General features: G+C 52.1%; 1 long non-coding RNA gene across 1 annotated transcript; it reads right to left on the reverse strand.

Moving 5' to 3' along the window:
- Nucleotides 1–5,928: 5,928 nt before the first annotated feature.
- On the reverse strand, nucleotides 5,929–11,334 carry LOC125619324. Its single transcript, XR_007350806.1, has 2 exons — nucleotides 6,556–11,334; nucleotides 5,929–6,342 (listed from the first exon to the last, which is right to left on the reverse strand). It is a non-coding gene; the product is annotated as an uncharacterized LOC125619324 (long non-coding RNA).
- Between the last annotated feature and the right edge of the window lie 860 nt (nucleotides 11,335–12,194).

Here is a 12,194-nt window from a genome sequence, read left to right on the forward strand (position 1 = left end):
TGCCGCAGTCTGGCTGGGCACAAAATCACGAGCCACCACACAGCTTGTAGATTCAAACAGCAACTCTTTATTCCCGAACTCACACCAGCCGTCTACAATCACGTTCTGGGGAAATCCACGTTCTCTGCCCAAATCCACGTTCTCTCCCAAATTCACCTTCACTGGGCTTCTGTCTCCCAAAATATACCGTCTGAATCCCGTGAGAACTCAAGGGGAACTTAGGCAGCAGGATACGCCCTATTCCCAGCAGGAATAATCTTAAACCTTAAACCTGGAACCTAAACTGGGAACGCCCTAAACCCGATGTTAAACCGGGAACACCCTAATCCGCCCTGGTCCTTGAGCAAGGTCAACTACATTCAATGTCACTGCAAAATGTCAGCAACATGGGGTACGCTGGCAAGGAAATTGTCATACCTACTTGGCTAATGGCTCCCAGCAGGCTCGCAGTTGCTGATCTTTCTGCTGCTTCGAGGACACTTGAGGCAGGCCAGCCGTCTCCCGCCACGTCCCCTCTGCCCCACAACTCACGCCATGCAGGAAAACCAAGAGCAGGCACGGAGCGGGCACGGCTGCCCCGAGAGGCCCAGCCAGCTGGGACAGGTCAGAGAGGAGGCAGGCCAGCCCAGCGAGGTGGCTCTGGAGGGGAACTCTTCAGCTCATTTCCTGTGTTTACATCACACGTTGGACTGTTATCACATTAACGTGATGTTGATCTAACCTCATGTTTGTGTCTCAGCCAAAAAACGAAAGTAAGCTGGGAGCAGTGGACTCCCACGGGGATGAGTGGAAGTCAGCACTGCGTGCCAGCCTCGAGGAACCCACTGACCAGCCACGCAGACCGCTGCCCAGGACGGGCCGAAGGAAACACCACCACGGTCCCAGCCAGAGCACTCAAAGGGCACAGTGGCCTAGCCACGGAGGACCCCTTCCTCCATGACAACACAAGCTTGATAAGGATACTTGGTTAGCACATAAAATTGTAGGAAATATACTTGCTTATCAAGAAATATTCCAGTAATTGAGAAAGGTGTTTATTTTTTAAGTTACAATTTTTTCTTCCTTAAAAAAAAAATGGTCTTGAAAAGTACTGATGGTTTCTCGTTTTTTCCCTTCACTAGCTTCATGCCAGTTAGTGAAACTGACAACTCAAATTCTTAAATTGATCAGTGTAGACCATATCTGGCTTGGATGTAAGTATTACTGAGCAACCCACCTGTGGTAAGAGCCCTCTGCTGCTCACGGTAGTAAAACCCTCCCACAGCCTCTGGACGTGTGGTCTTTGAAAATCAAGGTTAAATGTGGGGATGCAGCCCCAGGCAGGGAGCTGCCTCTGGGATCCAGGCAACATGGGCTGGTGCCACCTGGATGCAGAGCAGAGCCCGGGGTTTGCGGCTGCAGCTGGCGCCACCTGGTGGCCGCTGCGCACAGCAGCGAGCTACCCTGAGGCAGGAACCGGAGGCCTGAGGCTACTTGGCACCCTGTCCTGGCTCTACCTGCTGAAGACACCGAGGAGGCAGCCACCGCTTTGCTTCATCACCGCCTGGCTACCTGTCACTTCCAAGATGAGAATTTTACCCCGTTATCCTTTGAGTTCTCCTATAAGTGCTCTTTATCAGGATTCAGATGATCTTGGTGAGGAGTTCTACCTGAATTTAAAATATTAAAAGTTACTGAGAACGAGAACAAGATTCTGGGAATGCTTCCAGGTGATGATTCCTCTGTGCATTCCTAGTTTTGCTAAGCATCTGAGGCTGGCTTGGGACTTGCGATCCTCCGGCCTTGGCCTCCGGAGCTGCTGGGATTACAGGCACTGCACCAGGCTTGGTTCGGCATGATGTTAGGATAGAGGCGCCCAGCCCCTCAGTGGTCTCAAGAAGTGCCCTGTCACTGAGCAGGGACTCCTGCAGGCCAGAATGCCTCTCCACCCCCCTCTGAGTAGGCCAGGTGGGCAAAACCACAGCCCACCACCTGGAGAGAGGCCACACAGGAGCCCTCATACTGTTTTGACTTAGGACTTCTAAAAACAATTTCAATTGTGACAGGAGACAGTGTTTTTTAATTGATAAAGTTATTTTTTAAAGCACTATGAAATATTTTATGCCAAAAATTATAGAGAAATTAGAAATTGCTCATGATTTCACCACCTCAAAAAGTCAAATTGTTTTTAAGGGAATACATAAATGTGTTTCAAAAATTCATGTTGAGAATCATGAAATGAAAATTAGAAAGTCTTTCCTCATCTTCTCCCCCAAGTCACCCCACTGACCATGAGGAAGTTTCCCATACAGTCGCCAGGTTTGTGCATGTGCTGGAACAGTTCGACCTCTTGTTTTTGCACTTGATGTATTTTGGAAATCTTTCCCTATCATCACGCACACATCTGCATCATTAAAAGGATAAGAGAAAACCATCCACTGCCTCAGCATGGCTTCCATCCAAGAGCAGAATTAGGGATAAAAGACTTAGGTACAGAGACACCTTCGACAGCTTGGGCTGCTATAGCAAAATAACACAGACTGAAGACACCCAGACTAGGAGCCTAAAGTCACACAGATTGATTTCCCATGGCTCTGGAGGCTCAGGAAAGATGGGGCTGGGTCCTAGGAGGCCCTTCCTGTGGGTGGATGTGTCTTGCTGTCTCCACCAGGTGGGGAGAGGGAAAGTGGACTCCCTGGTGTCTCTTGATAGGGAATCAATCCTATGTGAAGGCTGCACCTGGGTGATGTCTCACTTCCCCAAGCTCCACCCCCAAGCACCATCTGGGAGCAGGGAGCAAGACCATTCAGTCCATAGCAATGACCCCATGGACCAGGAGGGAGGCCCTGAGGCAGTGTGGCAGCCGACCTCCAGGAGGACCCAGCTTCCCCTCTCCTGGCCTTCACCCCTTATGTGGACCCCACACTGGGCCCGGGTGAGGCCTACGTCATCGGCAGCACACAGTGGCAGTGACCACACCCCTTTTAGAACTTGGTAAGGAGACCTGCTGCTCTTACTCTCCTTTGCCCCTCTCCTGACCGCTCACTCCGGGAAGCCACTGTGTGAGGAGCTGCAGACCCTGTGGTGGGAACAGGGCTCCTGCTCAGAGCCACACATGCAGAGTGGGGGTGGGGGAGCTCCAGCCCCGCCCAGCCTCCAGGGCAGCCCCGGTGATGACCTTGAACCTTGAGCCTTGGAAACGTTCTTGGCTCCAACCATCCAGCTCAGCTCTTCCTGAAGGCTGGCCACAGACACTGGAGAATGAGACGCTTAAGCCGCTAAGCCTGAAGGTGATTTGTGATGTGGCAACGGATCACGCAGTGTTTGAGTGTTGCCCAAAGTCCACGTCTCCAAAACTCGGTCCCCAATGCAACAGCCAGGGAAAGTGGGGCCTGTCAGAGGGGATGGGTCCCCGAGGGGCTGTGCCTCTGGGGTGGGTCGATGTCATCGGGAGTGGACTAGCTCCTGCAAGAGTGGCCTCCTTATGAAAGTAGCGTCAGGCCCCCTCGTGCCCTGTGGCACTCCTGTGACCCTTGCCCTTCCACATCCTGCTGCAGAATGACAAGGCGCCAGCCCCGCCAGAGGCCAGCCCCTGGGTCTTGGACTTCCCACTCCACAGAGCTGTGAGAAGTAGATTCTCTTCTTGACCCTTTCCCCAGCCTGCAGTTCTGGAGAAGGAGATGAATCAGGAAGTCAGCAGGAGCAGGAGAGCCAGTACGGATGCGGGGCCCCATGGCTGTCGGATGCCCTCCCAGGACTGTCCAGGGAGCCCCAGGAGGGGTGCCTCAGCGCTGTCCATTTCTGGCAGCTCCGTCCTCCAGGCGCAGGACACTCGCTGGGTGCCGCCAGTCAGCCTTCAGTGAACTCAAGACCTTATAAGAACGACCTTCAGGTCACAGTTCCAGAGGCTCCGTCCATAGTTGGCTGACCCCGTGGCTCTGGGCCTGAGATCAGGAGGACCGTCGGCAGAGGGTGTGGTGGAGGACAGCTGCTCAGCTAGGGGCAGCCAGGAAGCACAGAGAGACAGGGGAAGGGGCCAGGGGCAGATAGAGTCAAAGGGCACATCCCAGTGACCCACCTCCTCTGGCCCCACCCCACCTGCCTGCAGTTAGACCCAAAGTTCATTGAAATTATCAATCCATCAAGTAGATTCACCGCTGATGATGTTCCCGCTCCCAGGATCCAGTCACGTAACCTCTGGGCACTCCTGCATCACCTGACCAGGAGCTCCTTGGGGGACATTTTTAGATCCAAGAGGTATCAGGGGCTCACTGTCCAGCGCTCGGAGGTCACACATGTGAGCAGCATGTGGGTTCCCAGGGGCTTCACACGCCACACCGTTAGGTGCACGTCTCCCTCTCAGCAAGGCCGTTGGGTGGCCTGCGCCAGCATGGTTGAATCCTGCTCCCCGCCATAGTGCAGGTGGTCACGCAGGGTCTGTAGCAACTGCAGATCTCAGGGCTGTTGCACGCCTTCCCGTTCGCCCCCACGGGTACCCCCAAGGTCAACATACAGTTCCCCTGGGGGTTGTTTAAAAAACTGAAACTGAATACATTCACCAAGAGGGATTTTTAGTGCATATGGTAAGTCAAATTAAATTGTTAAGGCCTCTATGGGTTAATTACGTACAAATGTATCATGCTTAAGTAAAAAAATGATCTTTGAAATCCACGAAGTTAGTAAAAGTTTATATATTTTAGCTGATAGAAGCTAAAGGAATGAAAGCACTGCCCACGTTGCTAACCCGAACCTCCCAGGTCCCTTGGACCCTCAGGGGACTCTTCAAGAGAAACTTAGCACTCTGAGGGGCCACACGGCCAGAGATGAATCACCACTTCCTTTTGCAAATCAGACATTGCAGCTGAGTTCAGCTCTGAGGAATATTGAAACATTGGTATTTTTCCCTTGATTTTGAGTTTCATGCTAATTTTCTTTGATTATATGACTTCCCAAAATATCTTTGAGGTTGACCTTAAAGTGCGAGGGCCTCACATCTCAGCCCAGGAAGCTACCACGCTACTCAACCGAGCCCTCTGGCTTGTGATCTTTCTTTCTGAAACTGGATGAGGAAATCTGCTGGCAGAAATGATCTTTAGAAGAAAGGCCGTGACTCAGCCTCTGAAGTGGAAGCCGGTTCTCAGGCCGCAGGGTGCAGGGTGGGCAGGGAGCCTCATTCCGGCAGAGCAGAGGAAGTTGGTTAGCACCCCTGTGAGTCAGAAGGGAGCAGGGCAGGTGGGAGGCAGCGGCCTGACCCAGGGACACCCACAGGCACAAGCTTCAGACTGTGCCTCCAGCACCTGGTGCCTTCACCCACCTGAGCACTGGCGTCGGCGGGAAACCTCTCCTCCTCACCGAGTCTCCGTGTCATAAGTCCCAGAGTGACAAGTCCCGCGCACCCAGGCTTTGAAAGTAAGGACTCCCCAGGTCAGAGGTGTTTGTCTGTTTTGTTTTTAAGTGTTCTGCACATTTTCCTCTATTCGTGCCCGTGACGGAGCCTACGTGAAGGTCGCTAGTTCAGAGGATGCTGCATTAGTAAGATTTTAAGCATCGTCCATGCTCCCAGGCGCCTGCCATGTGCTGGACACTCTTTTGTTTATCCATAAGCCAGTGGTGTGCTTCGCTCTGAGAAATGAACAAAGGAAAACAGGAGCTCAGGTGTGTCCAGGGGTGTCCTCAGGGTGAACCTGGAGGACGCAGAACCGGGTAGGAGCAAACTCGCCTCCACAGGTAGCCTCTGGTCTCTCCCAGGCATCCTTCCCATGGGGTCTCCAGCCCTGCCTCTGCCCGCCCCCACCCAGGTCCAGGCCTGGGCTTTCCCTCCCAGAAGAGGAAGAACTCAGCTCCCAAGAGGCGCAGGGTAATGAACCTTCTTGCAAGAGTTGGTATGAGGAGCTTTCTTCCTCAAAACAAACTCAACGGCTTCCTGATGGATCCAGTCCTTTCAGTCTGTTGGTCACTCCCCATTTCCAGAAGACCACCTGGATGATTCGAGTCACAGAGGATGTGGCTGTTGCCAGTTTCCAGTCAGTGAATGGCAATGAGGCCACACTTCCTGTAGGACAGTAAAGCCCCACCGGCCTGTCCGGGTTCTGCTACTGATCCCCAGGCCCTGTCCAGCTTGGAAGAGATGAGGTCCCAGGCTTTGGGGGAGACTCTGATGCGCAGTTGCCCTTCTCCCCTTCTCTCCAGTGTTCCAGTCTGGGGATGACTGGGCTCAGTGCACCTGAGCACAAGCACTTTGCTAAATAGGCAGCCCTTGGACTGCAGCAGCTGCAGGCGAGGTTTATCCACCGAGAGCTCCTTTCTCCAGGTAAAGGCAAGACAGCCGGAGAGACCAGCTCAACTTCCAGTCTCCTAACGGGTCTAGAATCAGGGCTTAGGTCAAAATGTGGGGGCGATGGAATAGCCATCTTTATTTCAATGAGTTCTAAAATGATTTCCCAACACAAGAGCAAAGGAAAACCAAAAGTCCCCAAAAGGAATGCTGAGTCTCCCTGCAGCTACCAGCCCCTTCTGCCAGCAACCAGTAGTCATTACTAGCAATAGTCACGACCTTGGGCCAGGCCCATCACACACCTGACGTCACAGAGCACCATCTCCGTCTGTTTCTCTCTGCTCCTCATGTCCCCACTCATGCTTCTGAAGGTCTTTTCAGATCTGCCTGGACCTCACTAACGGATCAGCTCACAGCTCACACCAGCTGGGCTTGGGCACAGGTCCTGAATGACCTATGTGACGGACAGGTGCTTTTAACACCAACGACAGCATGACCCTGAACTCCAAAGTCGTAGAAGTTTCAATAAAACTCAATTTAAAAATCTAGCTATCTCTAAATTACGTTTTATTTGAATGTTTGATATTCACCAATGTTACTTTGTCTTAATTCTCATGTTTTGAATATTTAGAGGAAAACTAACTTGCTAGTATGAAATTATAATATTTTGATTTTCTACACTGGTACTTATATATTTGTATAAAAATCTACTGAAATGTTTTACACTTCGGATACAATTACATTCACTCTCAGTCTTTTCGATCCCATTAGTAGAATACAAGCTGTGAAGAAATTTTGGTAACAACATAACCAGTACCTTTAAATGAAATGAAGATTTTTTGAAAATTTTAAAACTAATAAAAAATCATTTAAACTTATGAATTTAAATTTTAAAATGATTATTTATTCAATTATCATCACAATACTTAGGTATGAGCAGTCATTAAAATTCTTACATCTTCCAGGTATTTCTAATATACTACACCTTTATCCATTTTACATTTTCACTGGGTTAAAAGTATGATCTGGGTGAAACAGAGGGTATGTCTTATCTAGCAGCCTGTCACAGTTACCTGCAACTTTTCGATGTCTAGACTTAGAATCGATGACCTCTACTTGACGGAGGCCTTGGTGACTCTCTGGGCAGGCCAGGGAGGGACGTCTCTGCTCTCAAGACGTCTGCAAACCCTCAGTGCTCCTGCAGGTGGATCGCAGCCCCCCCAGACCCCTCCACGGGTGGGGGCACGTGGGTCGTGTGTGCCCCACGCTGCACCATGACCTCGCCTGTGGAGGGCCAGGGTGGGATCTCAGCACAGTGGCCTGCTCCTGGAGCCCAGCTGGACCCAGGTCCTCCCTTGCCACCATTTCACAGATCCAGACTGAAAGTGTGGGCCGAACGGCCGACTGTGTGAGGCGGGCTTGTTGGGATGGGGAGCTGGCAGGAGGCACTTCAGAGCCCCCTCCCCAGGGTGGCGTGGCTGACCCCCCTCAGCCTGCGCTCCTCTAACAAAGGCTTAGTAAGCACATCCACGCTGCGGGACTCCGGAGTCCACCACAGAGGGGCGAGGCTACCGCAGATTACCCGGCACCCAGGGGCTAGCACGTGCCACGTTGGCCAGCACCGGGAGCAATGACCAGAGCCCGGAGAGGCTGGTGATGACTGCTGAGAGAACAGTGACCTTGGTGGAGGTGTCCCCAGAGGGGCCCAAGGAGGTCCTGAGAGACAGCTCAACCTGGAACCATCCAGATTCCTGATGTTGGTGGCAGGAAGAATGGCAGGCGGCATCGGCGAGCGAGGCCAGGCCAAGGTTGGTTAAGGACAGCAGAGAAGTCACACTCAGAGGAAGGGGGCCGGCCCTCGCCTCTCAGGAAGAGAAGATGGGGACACAGCCAGGTCTGAACTCTCTGCTCATGGACAGGGTTTTCTAGGGGAAGGAGGCCAGCGGAGAACCACGGTGAGACCTTGCTGATTTGGAAAATGTTCAAGTCCCAAGGAGACCAGGCTGCCCGGAGGTCAGGCTGTGTGCTCCCACAGTCCATGAGCCATGAGTCTCCGCAGACACACTGTGTGCTCCTCATATGGGTGACATCTTAATTAACGACATCCTCATCTCTTATGCGCATACAGTGAACGTTCTGTTCATCTGTAACTACAGGAGGGAGCTCGGTGTGACCTGTCACATTTTCAGACTCTCCATTTACTCAAGGTCAAACCAAGGCTAAATAATAAAGGATGAAGACAGCAATTAAAATGACAGAAAATCATATAAATATATTAATATATATTTCATTGTGTCTGCACAGTGAAAACACACACACATGATCATGTGGAATGCAAAAAAAATTTTTTTAAATGCAAATAAGAAACTGCAATTTCAAATTAAAAAGAGGATAAAGAGGAGAAGAGCAGAAATCAAGGGGCTTGTTTCTGCTGAGGTGGCCAAAAGTGTTGGCAAAGGGGAAGTTTCGTTCTTGGTATTGATTTTGGGCTCTGTAATTCCGGGGTCAGGGCTGGGGGTAAGTCCACCGTCCCTGTGTCCCTCACCTAGCTGACAGCTGCTGTGGCTCGGAGTCCGGGCTGGCTCTAGTGGTCCTCAGCTTCCTGTCTCCGGCACAGGGTGGGGTGGACGGGGGAGTGCGGGCCAACCGTGTCCCCCACGGCGGGGTGTTGCAGAGTCCTAGCCGGGGCTCCCAGCAGTTAGCCCTGGGTGTTGGCTCTGTCGGTGGGCATCTGAGGTTGGATCCAGGCCCCTTGTTGCTGGGGAGATGCTGGTCTCTGCTGGATACCCGACCTCAGGGGCCTCTCATAAATTCCAGTTTTAGAGCGTGAGTCTCAACCTCCAAGGCCTCGCGTTCACTGTTATGGATGTGGACTACCAACGTTCCGAGGCTCTGTGGTGTTCTACTGTCCAGTACTGAATTTCGGGGAACTCCCTTCGCAGCCCACCTTGCTGAGGAGGGAGCACTCCCTTCCTCTGATGCAACACCTTCTCAGTCTCATGTTCTTTATTTCTTCGGGAAAGACCCACATGTTATTTGGAACTTAAGCACTGCCAAGCGAAGCTCCCCAGCCCACCTCGTCAGGCGGCCGAGGGCTCGCGGAGGAGTCTGTGTGTGGAGCACACGGCACTCTGGCCGTGGCCCGCAGCTGCTGAAGTTCCTGTGGGTGCTGCTCATCACACTGCTGCGATCTCCTGCTGCAGCAAACTAATGAGGCTCTGGGGAGATGTGGTCTCTGCTGGACACCTGACCTCAGGGGCCTCTCATAAGTCCCAATTTCAGAGCGTGAGTCTCAACCTCCACGGACATCAGATGCTTGGCATTCCAGCAATGTCACCTGCTACATGAAGATCAGATGTCTTGCCAACTCCTATGCCTAATCTCATCCTTTTCTTCCAAACCTCTCTCAGCATCCGAAGCTGATCACCACATCTGACATTGTTTGACTCTCTCTACAGGCCAGGCACTGCACTGAGAAATTTATCTGCATCACGGTATTTATCTTCAAAATTAACTCATAAGGTGGGCACCTGACATTCAGATGCTAATTAGCATATCCAGCATATCAAGCTGAACACCTGGGAAGCGCCAGAGGCAGGTCTCTAACTCAGAATGTGTAACCAAGTCTGAGAGCTTACATCTCCTTCTGCAAATGCTCGGTACCGTGCAATGGGAACGTGCTGCAGTTAGGAAGAGCATACCTGGAGTCCAGTAGCTGCCGGCATCCGTGGAAACCACTTTCTAGGTGAGCACTATTGTTAGTGTTCTACTTCCACAGGAAACCACAGCCGAGAGCCTGACTTGCGCGTGTTACCATGGTGGTGTGATGTGGGAGTCTGGCGGACTTGGGAAGTACACCCCTAACCACCTCCTTCTTCCACTTGCCCACTTGGAAGGGTTCACCTCACATTAAAAGTGGACCAAGTGGCATGCAGTGGGCCCCTCCAGGTGAGCAGCTGAGTTGATGAATCATGTGTGAACACATGTAGACATGCAGAGGTGCACGATCCCATCAAGAGTCACGTGATTGCTTCATGGAGCATGGATGAGGTTTTCCAAACATCAAAGCAACTGCCTACTGTTTCCAGCCACTACTGAGAAATGACCATCTGCAGGCAGAAATGTCTGGACAGAATGTTGATGAGGACTGAAGACTTGCAACAAAGTAATGCCTATTAAATAGAAGATTGTGGTAGGGTGTGGCTGTGAGGGGTCCCCAAAAGCTCATGTGTGAGAGACGCAGGAAGGTTTAGAGGTGAGATGGTTGGGTTATGAGATCTTGACCTAATCAGTGAATTAATCCCCTGACAGGCATAACTGAGCTAAAGGTGGCGGGTGGGGTGTGGCTGGAGGAGGTGGGTCCCGGGGCTTGCCTTGGGGTACCTGTTTTGTGCTTGTGAGCAGAGCTCTCTCTGTCTGCGTCCTGATTTTCACGTGAGCTGCTTCCCTCCACCACTCTCCTCCACCGCAGCTGCTCTATGGACTGAGACCTCGGGAACTGTGAGCCCCATAAACTTTTCCTCCTCTATAGTTGCTCTTGTCGGTCTTTGTGTTCTTGTCTTGGTTATATCAGGGGAAAGCTAACTAAAACAGATCACGATCTGTCATCCAAACCAGGAAAGGGCCCAGAGTAACACCAGGCATGGCCATGCCGCAAGAACCCACTGGACACAGGGTGACCATCACACACAGTTAGACTTTATACTACGTGACAGGGAAGGCGAGGCTGTGAATTGGCTTTTCTACTAAATAGTTTGTCAACTCCCCAACTCACAAATTCTTCTCTTCCAGACGGATACTGTAATGGCCCCTTTTAAAAAATAAAGAAGGGCCCAGGTATAGCTCAGTAGTGGGGCACTTGCTTTGCAGACACAGGCCTTGGGTTTTAGTCCTGGTATAAACACACACACATGTATGCACGCACGCACACAGACACACACACACGTACACACACACCTACACACACACACACACCAGTTTTAGGGCTTTGCTATTTCATGGCTCTATCTCCGATTGCGATGCTAATACCACACTCTGTGGATTTTAGTGGCTTGTAGAACTAGTCTTCCCCCCACTCCACTCCTGTGTACCTACCTCCACGTCCCCAGTAGTCTGCGTCACTCCACACTGGAGCACCCTTGCCTGCCTGTGCTGCCAGGTCACATCCTCTGTCCCCTTTCCATTCTTTGTGATGCCATGTGAAGGGCACACATGGTCACAGCAGAGCTCTCGGGTCCTACCATAGCTCTATGGTTGCCCTCGAGCTCTCCAGTCCAGGCGGGGTCCACCAGGTGCTCCCTGCACACACCAGCGTGGTTCTCGGGAACTCGTGAACACTCACTGGCTGCTGGGAACACAGATCATTCCAACTGCTGCAAGGTGATGTCTGCCTTGATTCCAGGCACTGAGTCAATCTAGAGCATCTCTCCAACACGTAGGTCTTAATATCACAGGCTCTCAATCCTGAAGCCCCAGGCACAGTGGCCGAATGGCACGGTTAGGAGCATGGACTCCGGAACCTTCTATGTTTGTTGCACTTTCTTTCTTTGCTGCTGTGTGACCTCTGCACGTTTCCCACACCCTCTGTGCTGCAGCGTCTTCCCTGTGAAATGAAGACCTGAGCACTGACCGCAGAGCCTGCCACCCAGTGCCCCTGCAGGTGCCTGTCATGATCCACCCACAGCTGACGGGAGTCAGAGCCACACGCTCCCCGACTCCACGGCCTCTGCCAGGCAGTGTGCCTCTGTGGACAGGTACATGGGCTCACCTCTACACCAGTGCCAAGGTGCTCAGCAGATGGCCACCGCAGTGTGATGGTGATCTGAGTGCAGCCACTGGCCAAGCAAAAGCAGCACGTCCCCTCTGCACTGTGCTCTCCTTACTCAAGGCCTTCTCCCACACCAGGCATGGCTACTGCCCGGCGCTCAGGCCCTGCACACTC

Source organism: Marmota marmota, unplaced genomic scaffold, assembly GCF_001458135.2.
Source record: "Marmota marmota marmota unplaced genomic scaffold, marMar, whole genome shotgun sequence".
Classification (NCBI taxonomy): Eukaryota; Metazoa; Chordata; class Mammalia; order Rodentia; family Sciuridae; genus Marmota; species Marmota marmota.